The following is a 13949-nucleotide window of genomic DNA, read 5'->3' as shown; positions in this document are numbered from 1 at the left end:
ATGGTAGCAAACCCCTTCATGAACCGGCGGTAGTAACTAGCTAAACCCACAAAGCTATTGATGTCTGCTAGTATGGGCAGCTTGACTCGTTTGGTCTGAAAGCCTTAATCTTTTTGGGATCAACCATAATCCCCTTATTCGAAACCACGTGCCCCTAGAAGGACACCGAATGAAGCAAAAATTCATCCTTAGGGAATTTAGCATACAACTCCCTATCCCTCTACAATCCAAAGACAACTCTCATATGTTTTTTTATGATTTTCCTTGCTTTTCGAATAAATCAATAAATCATCAATAAATACAATAACAAAAGATTCTAAAAATGGCTTAAAAAATTGGTTCATCAAATCCATAAAAGCATCAGGGGAATTAGTGAGTCTAAAGACATGACAAGAAACTCATAATGTCCGTATCTAGTCTGGATAACTGTCTTAGGGATATGCTCCCCCCGAATTTTTAACTGATGGTAGCCCGATCTCAAATAGATTTTAGAGAACACACGTGCTCCCTGATGCTGGTAAAACAGATCATCAATGCGAGGAATGGGATATTTATTCCGGATGCTAACGTTATTTGATTGTGGGTAATCAATGCACATCCGCATAATCCAAACCTTTTTTTTCACAAAAAGCATAGGAGCGACCCACGGAGAGACACTCGAACGAATAAAACCCTTACTGAAAAGGTCCTGAAGCTGTTCTTTCAATTCTCTCAACTTTGCTGGAGCCATACGATATGGAGGGATAGAAATAGGATGAGTCCCCGACTCAAAGTCAATGCAGAGATCAATATCATGGTCTTGTGGCGTACCGGGTAACTTCGCAAGAAACACCGCTGCGAACTCACAAACTACAGGAGCTGACTCAAGTGGTGGAATCTCAGCATCAGTATCATGAATATATGCCAAATAAGCCAATCACCCTCTCTCAACGAGTTTCTTAGCATGAACATAAAAGATTATTTTCTTTGGGGAGGGATTAAGGTTTCCTTTCCACTGAAGTCTAGGTATCCCAGGCATAGCTATGGTGACGGTTTTAGCATTACAGTCTAGAATCACATTGTAGGGAGATAGCCAACTCATACCCAGAATAACATCAGAATCTTCCATGTCTAAAATCATTAAGTTCACCAAGGTTCCATAACCCTTAATCATAACGATGCAAGATCGAAACACTTATTTACAACCACAGAATCTCCGACCAGAGTAAACACAAGAACAGGAATATTAAACAAGTCACAGGTCCTATCAAACTCCTATAAAAGTAAGTAGTCACATACAAAAATGTGCAGCTCAGATCAAGTAGTGCAGAAGCCTGCCGGCGACAGACTGAGATAGTACCTGTGATAACTGCGTCTGAGCGCTCGACCTCTTGCCTGTCTTGCATGGCATACGAATGGGCACGCCAACCACTAGCATGAGAACCTCCACTATCCCCATGAACTATCTGAGCACCACCCCTACCAGACGGATAAATACCCTTGTTGGATTGAGTGCCACCTCTACCTGTTGTGTGACCACCCCGCCCAGTCTGAGTACGGTTCCCACCAAAAGATCCACCTCCTCTAACCGGAGCAACTGGGGGCCTGGGAGCCTAAAATTGGCCACTCTGGTTGCCCTATTTGAGTTTAGGATAAAACCTCTTGATGTGCCCTTGCTCACCACAATCAAAGAAGGCACGATCAAGAGTGGTTCTCTGAACTGACAACGAAGAGGTTGAAAAACCTCCCTGATCTGGAACTCAGGATTAAGAGCTCCCTTCTTTGCTGATAGAGTACTGAATGACTCCAGATGAGCCTCCAACCAAACCCGACATAGTCTGCGGAGCATGACGACCCAAGTAACTTTGGGATCCCTGTCCTTTAGAAAAAGTACTATTGAAATTACCACCCTTTCGGGGCTTCTTCTCTACATATTTGCTATAGCTATCGTGAAAGACACCCTCAACAGTCTTCAAGTGGTCCACAACCTCCTAAAAGATCAACCCCTGGTTACCAGCTGAGGACCCGACAACTAAAGGGAAGTATTCAACCCCTTCATAAAGCGCCTAACTCTCTCCTCCCCAGTAGGCAAAAGCTGGAGAGCATAATGAGTCAATGAGTGAAATCGGGACTCGTAAGCAGCTATAGAAGAATTTCCCTGCTCAATATTGCTGAACTCATCACGCCTCCTATCCCTCAAAGTACAAGAAGCATACTTCTCGAGAAAAAATTCAGTAAACTTGAGCCTAAGTTAATGGAGGCAAATTCGCTGCCCTACACTCTTCAAATGCCCTCTACCATAACTTGGCATCTCCCATGAGCTGAAAAGTCACAAACTCTATTCTATACTTCTCAATTGCCCCCATCTTATGGGTCCTCTCGTGGCAATTAATAATGAACTCTGTGGGCTTCATCTTAGTGCACCTTCAAAACAAATCATATGTGTCACCTGCCATAACTGGTCCTCCCACTGGCCTGGAAATAACTGAAGTCCTGAGGCCTCATCCAAACGTGGAGCCACAGTTGTGGTATGTTATGCCCCTGGCACCTGAACTGGAGCCTGAGCAGAACCACCTCCTCTCTGTTACATCCAAATGCACACGCAAGTGTACGTGGTCTTACAAGTAATATAGTGATTATATAAAATCGGATGTTGAACCCACAGAGACTTATGACCAATACTTTCACGAAAATAAACTATAGCTACTAATTATGCAAGTGATGAATAAAAGCTTTGTTTGTTTTGTAACTTAATGCTGAAAACTAAATAACTAACAATGTAAACTAGAATTATGCTACGAACGTCTTTGAGAGTTGCTTTTATCAAGATTTTAGAAATATTCCAGGGTAGTTATTGGTTCACCAATCGTATAGATTCATTCAAGCATCCTACCTTAGTAACTTTGTTCACAATTTCTAATTAACCGGATTATTAATCTCATAGTATTCTTTCGAACCACTACTTGCCGATTCAAGATTATTTGCCTCTTATATTCCGATGGTATTTACTTATCAAGAACTCAATAAACGCACGGTATGTAATTAGTTGCGGTTACTAAGTATATTTCTATCTTAGTCACAAATCCTAGCCCAACTATAGCGATATTCAGATCACAGCCTCTTTACTTCTTCTCCAAACTAAAAACGTCTTTCCCACGCACGTATAACATTTGTAAATAGAACTCAACTGTTGCGCAGATAATCATGCAATTAAGCACAAAAGTAAAGAAACAATTGTTTACGAACAGGCTACTAATATTAAAATACTTGTCAAACAACAATATTCATGGCTAAACACATCCCCAGAATTAAGGTGTTTAGTTACACATGATTCGAGAATGGAAGCTAGAATTCATGAAAAACATAGGGTTTCAATGTAAAGAAAATAAGAGAAGAGGAATAAAACCTAGAAAGAGTTTCACAAGTCTTAAAAATCGTCTAAGCTGCCATTCTAATGTTAAAAATGACTATTTATAAGCTAGCGCAAATATGAGATAAGTTGGCCCAATCCCGATCAAATTAGGAGAACTGACGCCTCTTGTGCGTTGGCTCTGCGACGCATAGCCAGCACATGACGTCCTTTTTGAATCCTTCATGTTGTGCATGCACAACACATGGACTTCCTGAGATTCAGAGACAGGGTTTTTGTGGGCTGGATGTGCGATGCATGGCCAGCGCATGAGACCCTTCAGTGCTCAGATTCTGCCTTCAAGTGCTGGAACTTCCTTCCCAACGTTCAAACAACGTGCACATCCTTGGAATCAATCAAAGAATGATCAGAATAGCCTTCATTGGTCCTTGTTGTACCTATTCATGCAAGTATATTACATTAAAAACTACGATTAAAGTGCTAAGAAGTAAAGTGCAAATGACAGTAAATCTGGATATCTGTCAGCAGGAACTCTCGCACCCCATCCATAGTTTGTATTCCACAGAACCATGGTGTGTGATTCTCGTTACTACAAACGGTCCAGACCATCGGGATATAAGGTTCCCCAGAAACAACCGCAGCCTAGAGTTAAAGAGTAGTACCTGCTGCCCTGGCGTGAATTCACGATGTTGACTTTGCTTGTCGTTTTATCTATTCTTCTTGTTGTTGTTTAACTTTGCGTTCTCATATGCTCCCAATCTGAATTCATCAAACTGGTGCAATTGGAGAAGCCTCTTCTCTCCCGCTAAACTCATATCAAGATTGAGCTTTTTGATTGCCCAATATGTTTTATGCTCTAACTCAACTGGCAGATGGCAGGCTTTCCCATAAACTAACCTGTAAGGAAAAGCTCCGATGGGGGTTTTGTAGGTTGTGCGATACGCCCACAAGGAGTCATCTAACTTCATTTCCCAATCCTTCCACTGGGAATTCACAGTTTTTTCTAAGATTTGCTTTACTTCTCTATTTGATACCTCTACCTATCCGTATGATTGTGAGTGGTAAGTTGTACAAACCTTATGCTTCACCCCATATTTCCCCAAAAAGTTCTTTAACAAACTGTTGTAGAAGTGAGCACCCCCATCAGTAATCATTGCCTTTGGGATTCCAAACCTTGTGAATATGTTCTTTCGTACAAAATTCACCACCACCTTTGCATCATTGGTTGGAAGAGGGACTGCCTTTACCCATTTCGAAACACAGCCGACAGCAAGCAGGATGTACTGGTTACCAAAGGATGGGGTGAAAGGCCCAATAAAATCAATGCCCCAGACGTCAAATATCTCTACCGCCAATATGTTTGTTAAAGGCATCTCGTGCCTCCCAGAGATGTTTCCCGTTGGTTGACATCTGTCACAACTTATAGCAAATACATGAGCATCCTTAAAAAGAGTAGGCCAATAGAAACCAGATTGTAATACCTTAGCCGCAGTACGATCACCTTGAAAGTGCCCCCCTTATAGGAAGAATGACAATTGCCCACCACTTGACTCACCTCGGTCTGTGGAATGCATCTATGCCCTAACTGATCAGTCCCTTGCTTGAATAAATACAGCTTATCCCATATGTAAAATCATGAATCATGATACAACTTCTTTCTTTATTGTGAAGTGGCTTCAAGTGAGGTGTCCCCACTAACTATCAAGTTCACAATATTAGCATACCATGGGACTTCGGCAGTAGGAATAGAAAATAGCTGCTCGTTAGGGAAAGACTCTCGGATTTGAACATCTTCCACAAAATGATTATAGTTGTCCAACCTAGGCAAGTGGTCTGCGACTTGGTTCTCAACTCCCTTATGATCATTAATCTTAATATCAAATTCTTCCAAAAGAAGAAGCCACCGATTCAGCCTGCGTTTAGTGTCCTTCATGTTGAACAAGTAGTTAATGGCCGCATAATCTGTATATACAATAATATGTGTCCCAACAAGATAGGATCGGAACTTATCAAAAGCATTCACTACAGCTAGCTGCTCCTTCTCGACTATCGTGTAGTTCATTTGGGCAGCGTCTAACATCTTGCTAGCATAGTAGATAGAATGAAAAGCTTTCTCTCATTTTGGCCCAACACAGCTCCTACATCATTGTCACTTGCATCACACATCAATTCAAATGGCAAGTTCCAGTCAGGTTCGATGATTATTGGTGTTGTTATCAATGCCTTCTTCAGACCTTCAAAGGCCTTGATACACATATCACCAAATAGGAATTTCACCTCATTTTCAAGTAACCTGCACATCAGACTAGAGATCTTCGAGAAATCCTTTATGAAGTGTCTATAGAATCCTACATGCCTGAGGAAACTTCGCATACCCTTGACTGACACAGGGGGTGACGATTTCTCAATGACTTCTACTTTAGCATGATCAACTTCTAGCCCTCTCATTGAAACCTTTTTCCCAAGGACGATACCTTCTCGGACCATAAAGTGACATTTTTCCCAATTCAAGACCAGGTTAGTCTCTTCATATCACACAAGTACTTGATCTAGATTCTTCAAACACACCTCCAAAGAGTTCTCGAATACAGAAAAAGCATCCATGAAAACTTCTACGAAATCTTCTACCATTTCTGAAAATATAGCCATCATACACCTTGGAAAAGTCGCGGGTTCATTACACAACCTAAATGGCATATGTTTAAAGGAATATGTGCCATATGGGCATGTAAACGTGGTCTTCTCTTGACCCTCCAGAGCAATAGCTATTTGATTATAACCAGAATAGCCATCTACAAAACAATAAAACTCCTGTCCGGCTAACTTGTCTAGCATTTGATCAATGAAGGGAATGGGAGAGTGATCCTTCCTGGTTTCCTTGTTCAACTTATGATAATCCATGCAAATTCTCCATCCAGTGGTTGTTCTAGTAGGAATGAGCTTATTTTTGTCATTTGTCACAACTGTCATCCCTCCTTTCTTTGGGACACACTGCACCGCACTCACCCACTGGCTATCCGAAATAGGAAAAATAATTTCAGAATATAACCACTTGATTACCTCTTTCTTGACAACCTCCTTCATTATAGGATTCAGTCTCCGTTGATGTTGTGTGCTAGGCTTATGATCATCCTCCATGAGTATCTTGTGCATGCATAGCGCGGGGTTAATCCCCTAAATATCAGATATCTGCCACACCAATGTCCTTTTTGTCAGTCAACTCAGCTGTTAATATCACTGGTAAGGTATTAACCTTACCTAAGAATGCATATTTAAGATATGTAGGTAGGAGCTTCAACTCCAACTTCGGAGGCTCTTCAATTGACAACTTCGAAGTTACTCCCATTTTTCTATCTAAGGGCTCAAACGCTCCCTCATGAATATAAATGCTCGCCATATCTAGAATTTGCACCATCTCAAATGCCTCTGAATCATCAAAAATATCATCACCCACTAGGGATATCTCCAATGGATCATGAGAAGTGATTAGTGGCCTTCGGGTATCATCATTCATCACAGTAAAGGCTGACAAATCCTCATAGACTGCAGGCATCTTCAGAGCCTTGTACACATTGAAGACTTCAACATTTTCATGTACTCTCATGGTGAGTTGCCCAACAGGTACATCGATAAGTGCTCTTCCAGTGGCCAAGAATGGACGCCCCAAAATAAATGGTACTTTCGAATCTGGCTCGAGGTCCAACATCACAAAGTTTGCAGTAATTATCAATGACCCTACTTCCACCAATACATCTTCAATAATGCCTTCGGGTCTCGCCAACAATCTGTCTGCCAGCTGAAGAACTATAGTGGTTGGTCTGGGCACTCCCAAACTGAGCTTCTTGAAGATAGATGAAGGCATCAAATTTATGCTTGCACCCAGATCACATAGTGCTCGAGCAACAACCTACTTCCCAATAGAAATCTCAATTGGGAAACTTCCAGGGTCCTTCAATTTTGTGGGCAACCTATTTTGAATACGAGAAGTGCACTCCTCAGTAAGTGCAACCATGGCATACTCTATGAATCAGCTCTTGTTTGTAACAATATCTTGATGTACTTAGCATACTTTGGAATACCCTGCAGCATATCAACCAACGGGACGTTCACGTGTACCTAGTTAAGCAAATCAAGAAACTTCTTATAAGTAGCCTCTTCTTTTTGTCTTGCCAAATAATGAGGGAATGGAGGTGGTGGCTTTGTAACCATAGGTTGTGGCTGCTTGACCACTGGTGTCTCGACTACCCTCTATCTTTCAATCATCTCCTCGGCAATCTTTTTTTTTTCTAGCTTCTACTCGACTGGTTTTCTTTGGAGCCACTTCCTCTAGTTCTCTCCCATTCCGAAGAGTCACACCATTACAAGGCTTTGTATTTATATATGTATCACTTGGAAGTGCTCCAGGTTTTCTAGTGATTTGTGCACCAGCTATCTGACCCATCTGCCTTTATAAATTTCACACCCCCAAATCGCGATTCTGATTATCTGCTATCAATTTTTGCTTGTCTTTCATTATCTTCTGCATATCACTCATCATATTTTTCATCAACTCTCCCATACTATTTGCTGAAGCTTGAGGAACAGGTGCTGGCTGATAGTTCTGTTTCTGATTTCCTTGATTGTCGCTCCACCTGAAATTCGAGTGATTCTCAAATTTAGCTTGTAAGCATTCCTGTATTGATTGTTTTTTCCTTGACCCTTGCCTATATTACCCACAAAGTATATGGATGCGGGGGTTTTTAGGGCATACATCACTGGTGTGATCTTCTCCATAAACTTCACAAAAGATGTTGGCTTGTTGCACTGCATGCACCAGTGGTTGAGCTTGCGCAGCAGTTAACTTCTTGATTTCAGTGCACATGGCATAAATCTATGCTGATAGTGTTGTAAAATTATCCACTTCAAAAACACCAGGTGCCTTCTTAGCTGAACTGCTAGTTGTGTCATCTTTCCAGTTTGGAGTGCTTTGAGTAAACCCGTTCAATAATGTGAATAATTCTTCATAGCTCATATCAAGGGCTTGCCCTCCTACGGTAGTGTCTAGTGATGACTTACATTTGGCATCCAGACTCTCAGTAAATGTGTGTGCTAGAACTTCATTCGTCTGATGATAGTGAGGATAATATCTGAGAAGACCCTTGAACCTCTCCCATTCTTGATACAAATTTTCCCCATTTTTCTGCCTGAATGACATGATCTCTCTTCGGAGTCAAGCTGTCTTTACTGGTGGAAAGAAACTTGTCAAGAATTTAGTCGCCAAATCATCCTATGTAGTGATATAATTTGTGGGCTCTGCTAATAAATAATTACTTGCATTCCCTAACAGAGAAAAGGGGAACAGTGTCAGCCGCACAAACTCTTTAGTGACCCTTCCAGTAGCAAAGATATCCATAATCTGCAGAAAAGTATGGATGTGCCACTGAGGATCCTCGTGTGACATTCCCGCGAATTTCCCACTAGAGTGAAGTAGCTGAATCATAGGAGGCTTTAGCTTAAAGTGCCCTTCGATGGTGGGCTTTTCAATGCTTGAAGTTACATCTGCCACACGAGGCACTGCAACCTCTCACACTTTCGTTGGTGGATTATTAGCATGAAGACAGGTAATGCAGCTAGAGCCTGCGGATTCTGCAATAAGTTCAAGTCTCTCTTGCTCCGGTTGAAAGTACGTTCAGGCTCAGGATTGAATTCCTCAAGATTGTTTTGACTCGAAGTCCTTCGCATTCAATTAAAGTACCTGCAATCAAGTAGCATCTAAAATCAAGACGTTAATACTTGGATAAATAAAACAATACAATTTATTCTGGTAAAATAATTGATTTTTAACTCCCCGGCAATGGCGCCAAAGACTTATTGCGTCCAAATGCACAAGCAAGTGTACGTGGTCCTACAAGTAGTACAGTGATTATATAGAATCGAATGTCGAACCCACAGAGACTTATGACCAATACTTTTATGAAAATAAACTATTGCTACTAATTATGCAAGTAATGAATAAAATCTATGGTTGTTTTGTAACTTAATGCTGAAAACTAAAAAACTAACAATTTAAACTAGAATTGTGCTACGAACGTCTTTGGGAGTTGCTTTTATCAAGATTTTAGAAATATTCCAGCGTCATTGTCACGACCCAACCAGAGGGCCATGACGGGCACCCAGAGCTAGCCTACCGAGCACCACTTGTCATACTTCTTCCTATCTATCTCAGTGGAACACTTTTCTAATTATCAAATACTCGACCTGAATAAATGCCATTCTCAAAATAAAACTTTCTACGAAGCATTCTTCGATTCCATCTCAAACATATATATGAACAAGCCTGGAAGGCCAGAAAATGATATACAGGGTGTTGACACCTAATTTTGGCTCGACGTGCTTAAAATTAATGTTTTGGGGGGCCCTGATTCGTTAAAGAGCGCGAAATACATTTTTTTACACATTTTTACATTTTTCGACAATTTATTGATGATTATCTTTATTTTAAGAATTTTATCAATTGTTTGTTATTTTCCAAGAATCATTATTTTGCACATGTACAGCGTAATACAACCATGTTTGTGCAATTAATAATTGTTTCTTAATTTTATAGCAATACATTTTCATATCTTACATATTAATATATAAATTTTATACTTACGTTATTATTTATACATGTATTAATTAACTATATTTTAGTACAGTCCGATAGTGCAGAGAAAATTGGATCAATTAATTTTTAAACGCAGAGCAAAAATTCGATCAAGTCAAGGTCTCGTCACCTTTTTAAAAGTTGACATTTGAGGTGATGGGTTGGGTTCTTGATCCATTGATTAATAATTTTTTATACACTGGTTAAAAGAGTGAAATCCCCATTGGACAATAACTCAAAGATTAAAATGAGCATTGAGGGGACAATGGGGTATGGCTTTATATTTTTTGGACAATAGAAGGGGTTAGTTTGTATTATAAAGGAATAGAGGGGGGTTTTTTTTTTTTTTACACAACACACACAACACTTGCATTTTTCAGATTTTTGTTTTCCTTTAAACCCAAAACATTTTGTCCCTCTCCTCCACTTCACACAACAGCCGCTGCCGACCGCCACCCTCGCTGCCACCGTCGGCGAGCTTCACCCCACAAACCAACCACACCACCGCCCTTCATCTTCCTCACCACACCCCACTTCACTGCCCACCACTTCGTCTCCGTCTCTCTCTCACCCACTGCCCGCTCCGGTGAACTCACGACGCCGGAGCAGTTGACTAGCCCGCACACCACCACGGACAGCCCTCTCCCCACTGTTGTTCTATCTTAAATTAAAAAAAAACAAACAAACAAAAAAACGAGCTCCGGCCAGAACGAAACAACAACATCAAATAGTACCCTTCGTCTTCTTCGCTGCTCCGGTACCGGAGCAGCCAGTTTCCTCCTCTTCCTCTCTGTTTTGCTAGTTTACACCAGAAAATGACATGGCTTGCCATGAACTCAGATCTGATCGAAAACACCATCAGCAACAATATATTGAGCTTTGTTTGTCTTCTTGACTAATTTTGTCCGTTTCGTTCTATTTTAATCGTTAATGTTTCGTCTTGCTATTGTGTATGATTTATGGTCACATTCATTTGCTTTTCGGCATTAATGGGTGTGATTTGCTTTAGTTTACCATTGTATGCTTCTGTTGTTCTCTAGCACTACTGCCACTGCTATTTATTATCAAATTTTGTTGCTGCCTTTCCTTGTTTTTTCGATTTGTTATCACGTTTTAGGATATGCTACTGTCTCTGTTTTGTTTTGCTGTTACATTAGCACCGCTACTGCTCCGGTTCATAGATGTTCGCACTATTTTGATATATATATATATTTTTTGTTTGCAAAATAAATGTTGGCTTTGTGCCAGAAAAAATACTTTTGGCGGTAAATGGTACTGTTACCTTTTTTTTTATGGCATTTAGTTAAATTCATTTGGGCGAATACTAATCCCAAATGGCCGATGAAGAAATTTCCGTCGATTTCCAAGGCCTCCCTTGCACAAAAGACGGGTTATTATTTTAAGTTTACTTATCATTTTTTAAATTCATTAGATAATTATTTATTCTCTTACTAACACTTTTACTAAGTGTTTATACAGGTAACCGGAGATACATCCGAAGGCAATACTCGGAAGGAACTCGAATCACTGTTTGTATTATTTTTCCGTGCTCTTTATAACTGTACGAAACATAAACTCGTAGAATTGTAGAAATTTTATTTTTTGAATGATGGGCTGATATATTTATTTATTTGTCGCGTTATGCATTTAATTAAAATTTTCCATTCGTTTTAGGCAAGACTTAGGCCACCGATATTTTCATAAATAGATTAAATTGATTTGGTATAAATACTTTATTAATTAAATTCACACTTTTGGCGTTTAGGCAAAAATACTAGTTCATTCTTTATTTTATATTCTTTATACACTTTTAATGCAACGTACATTTTATATTGTTCCGTTTACACCAATACATACTTAGGTAAGTCAAATCCACATTTCGATGTTAGGTAAATACTAGGTCGCCCATTTACAAATCTTTTATTCTTCAAAGGTATTTTGTCTTTTCACTCATTTTTTATCCACATTTCCTTATACTTATTTTTTACCAATACTTTTTACAATTCTTTTGTTCCTTATTCTTTTGATAGGATGTTCATTAAACAAACACTCTTTTTTAACTAAACGGTAGAAACAAGTCAAATAAACTTCACTTTTCTGAATAATTTCGTTATATAAAATCTTTACACCAATGAATATTCGTAATTTTTTTTTTACATTCTTTATGCACTAATATACCTAGTTATACAATTCTTCATACATATTAGGTTTGATATACACTCTTTTATTCTTGAAAATACATTCTTTGTTTATTTAATATCCATATATTCTTACATAGACGCACATTCTTTATATCCTTGATTTTGTTTTTTTATATATTGTTAATATAGTTACACATTCTTTACACTGACATATATATACACTCTTATTACTAACATATATACTTTTATACTTACGAGGTACATTCTCTTTATACTCTTTTATATATTCTTTTTTGCTATACATTCTTTATGAATACCTGATACTTGATATAAATATACACTGTATATACTTAATATACTATCACTTAGTGTAGCTTTTGATGAAGTCATAAAATTTTGAAAACAGGTAATAATAATGATAAACATATAGATAATCCCTCTCTAGTGTTTAGTTAAACTAAGTTTAAGGATTGTCTTCAGGCAGGCTCTGAGGGATGCTTAATACCTTCCCCTCGAGGTAAATAAAACCCTTATCTAGAATTCTCATAGGTTTCGTGGACTAAAATGGAGTAGACACACAAATACATATAGGTTTCCTGATTTTCCTAAAAAATAAGGTGGCGATTCTAACCCTTTTATACCAATTAAAAGAATCGGGATGTTGTAAACTATCTTGGACCCATTCAAAATAGGGTGTAACAAAATGGCGACTCCACTGGGGATTACCTAGGTTTTGACCTTAACAGACTTAGTTTAAGTAAGAACTTGAGGGATATGTGATTATTCATTTGTTTTTATTATTATTACTTGTTATATATATATCGTGAACTGCTACAATAATATCTTTGAAAGGACGCAAGCCAAAGCCAAACTTGTGTTCCTTATTTGTTTGAAGACACTACATGTTACTACTTTCCTTATACTGTCATTGCACTTTCAATTGAGTCTTTGGCCGTACACATACACACATTGTGCATGCGAGTTGTGCTTTGTGCTCCTCCGAACCTTCTTCAAACTCCTTAGTTTCAGAGATTGGTGGGCTAGTCTTACTACTTGCCATCTCGCAGTTATCCGAATTTTCTTTATCAGCTTAGGTGAATCTACTCTTAGAATTCTTAGGTCGTTGTATGTATAATTTTGATCACTGCTCTAGCAGGATTAATTTCATTCTTTATTTGTCACGCATTCTTTATTTGCTACATGCTCTTTGCATATTACATATTCTTTATTTGTTTCACATACTGTATTTATTACATATTCTTTAGTTGTACATATATATTAGACATGCCTTCTTCCGCCACGTTTGCTTTATCGGGCAATTTTTGTTGACTTGTGTTGAGCTTGGAGCCTTTCCAAACTCTCACACCCATTTTTTGGTCTTTACGACCACCCTCACAGTCATATTATTTTTCATACCCATTTTCGGTCTTTGCTGACTTTACCATTCCTTTTTAATACAAAACAGCCTTATACATTCTTTCCATCTTCGGAACAGACTTTTCTAGGTCCGAATTCTTGTTCATAGCCTCACTTCTGTTCAATACAACCACCAATTCATAAGAATCATACAAATCACATACTACACAATATCTGACCGAACTACGTCTGACCTGATTCTTGTCTTGACAAGATACGTAGGCAACCTTACATAAGGGTTCGGTCTCCACACTGTTTCAAAATAATTCATCGGAATAAAAAACCGGGACAATTATTTTGGAGCAGTTCAAAGACGATCTCCAAAAATACTTCTAAGAGCGTCAATCAACCCCTTGAAATCCAAAACCCAACAACGGTAGTACTAGCCTTACCCTAACCATCACCTAGCTTTGGTCCC

General features: G+C 39.0%; 1 non-coding gene across 1 annotated transcript; it reads left to right on the top strand.

Moving 5' to 3' along the window:
* Positions 1–8454: 8454 nt before the first annotated feature.
* LOC132642999 (small nucleolar RNA R71) lies at positions 8455–8561 on the top strand. The gene has a single exon (XR_009583463.1). It is a non-coding gene; the product is annotated as a small nucleolar RNA R71 (small nucleolar RNA).
* The last annotated feature ends 5388 nt before the right edge of the window (positions 8562–13949 follow it).

The sequence above is a fragment of the Lycium barbarum genome, chromosome 5 (genome assembly GCF_019175385.1).
Source record: "Lycium barbarum isolate Lr01 chromosome 5, ASM1917538v2, whole genome shotgun sequence".
NCBI lineage: Eukaryota > Viridiplantae > Streptophyta > Magnoliopsida > Solanales > Solanaceae > Lycium > Lycium barbarum.
This window is presented reverse-complemented; position numbering and strand designations above follow the sequence as displayed.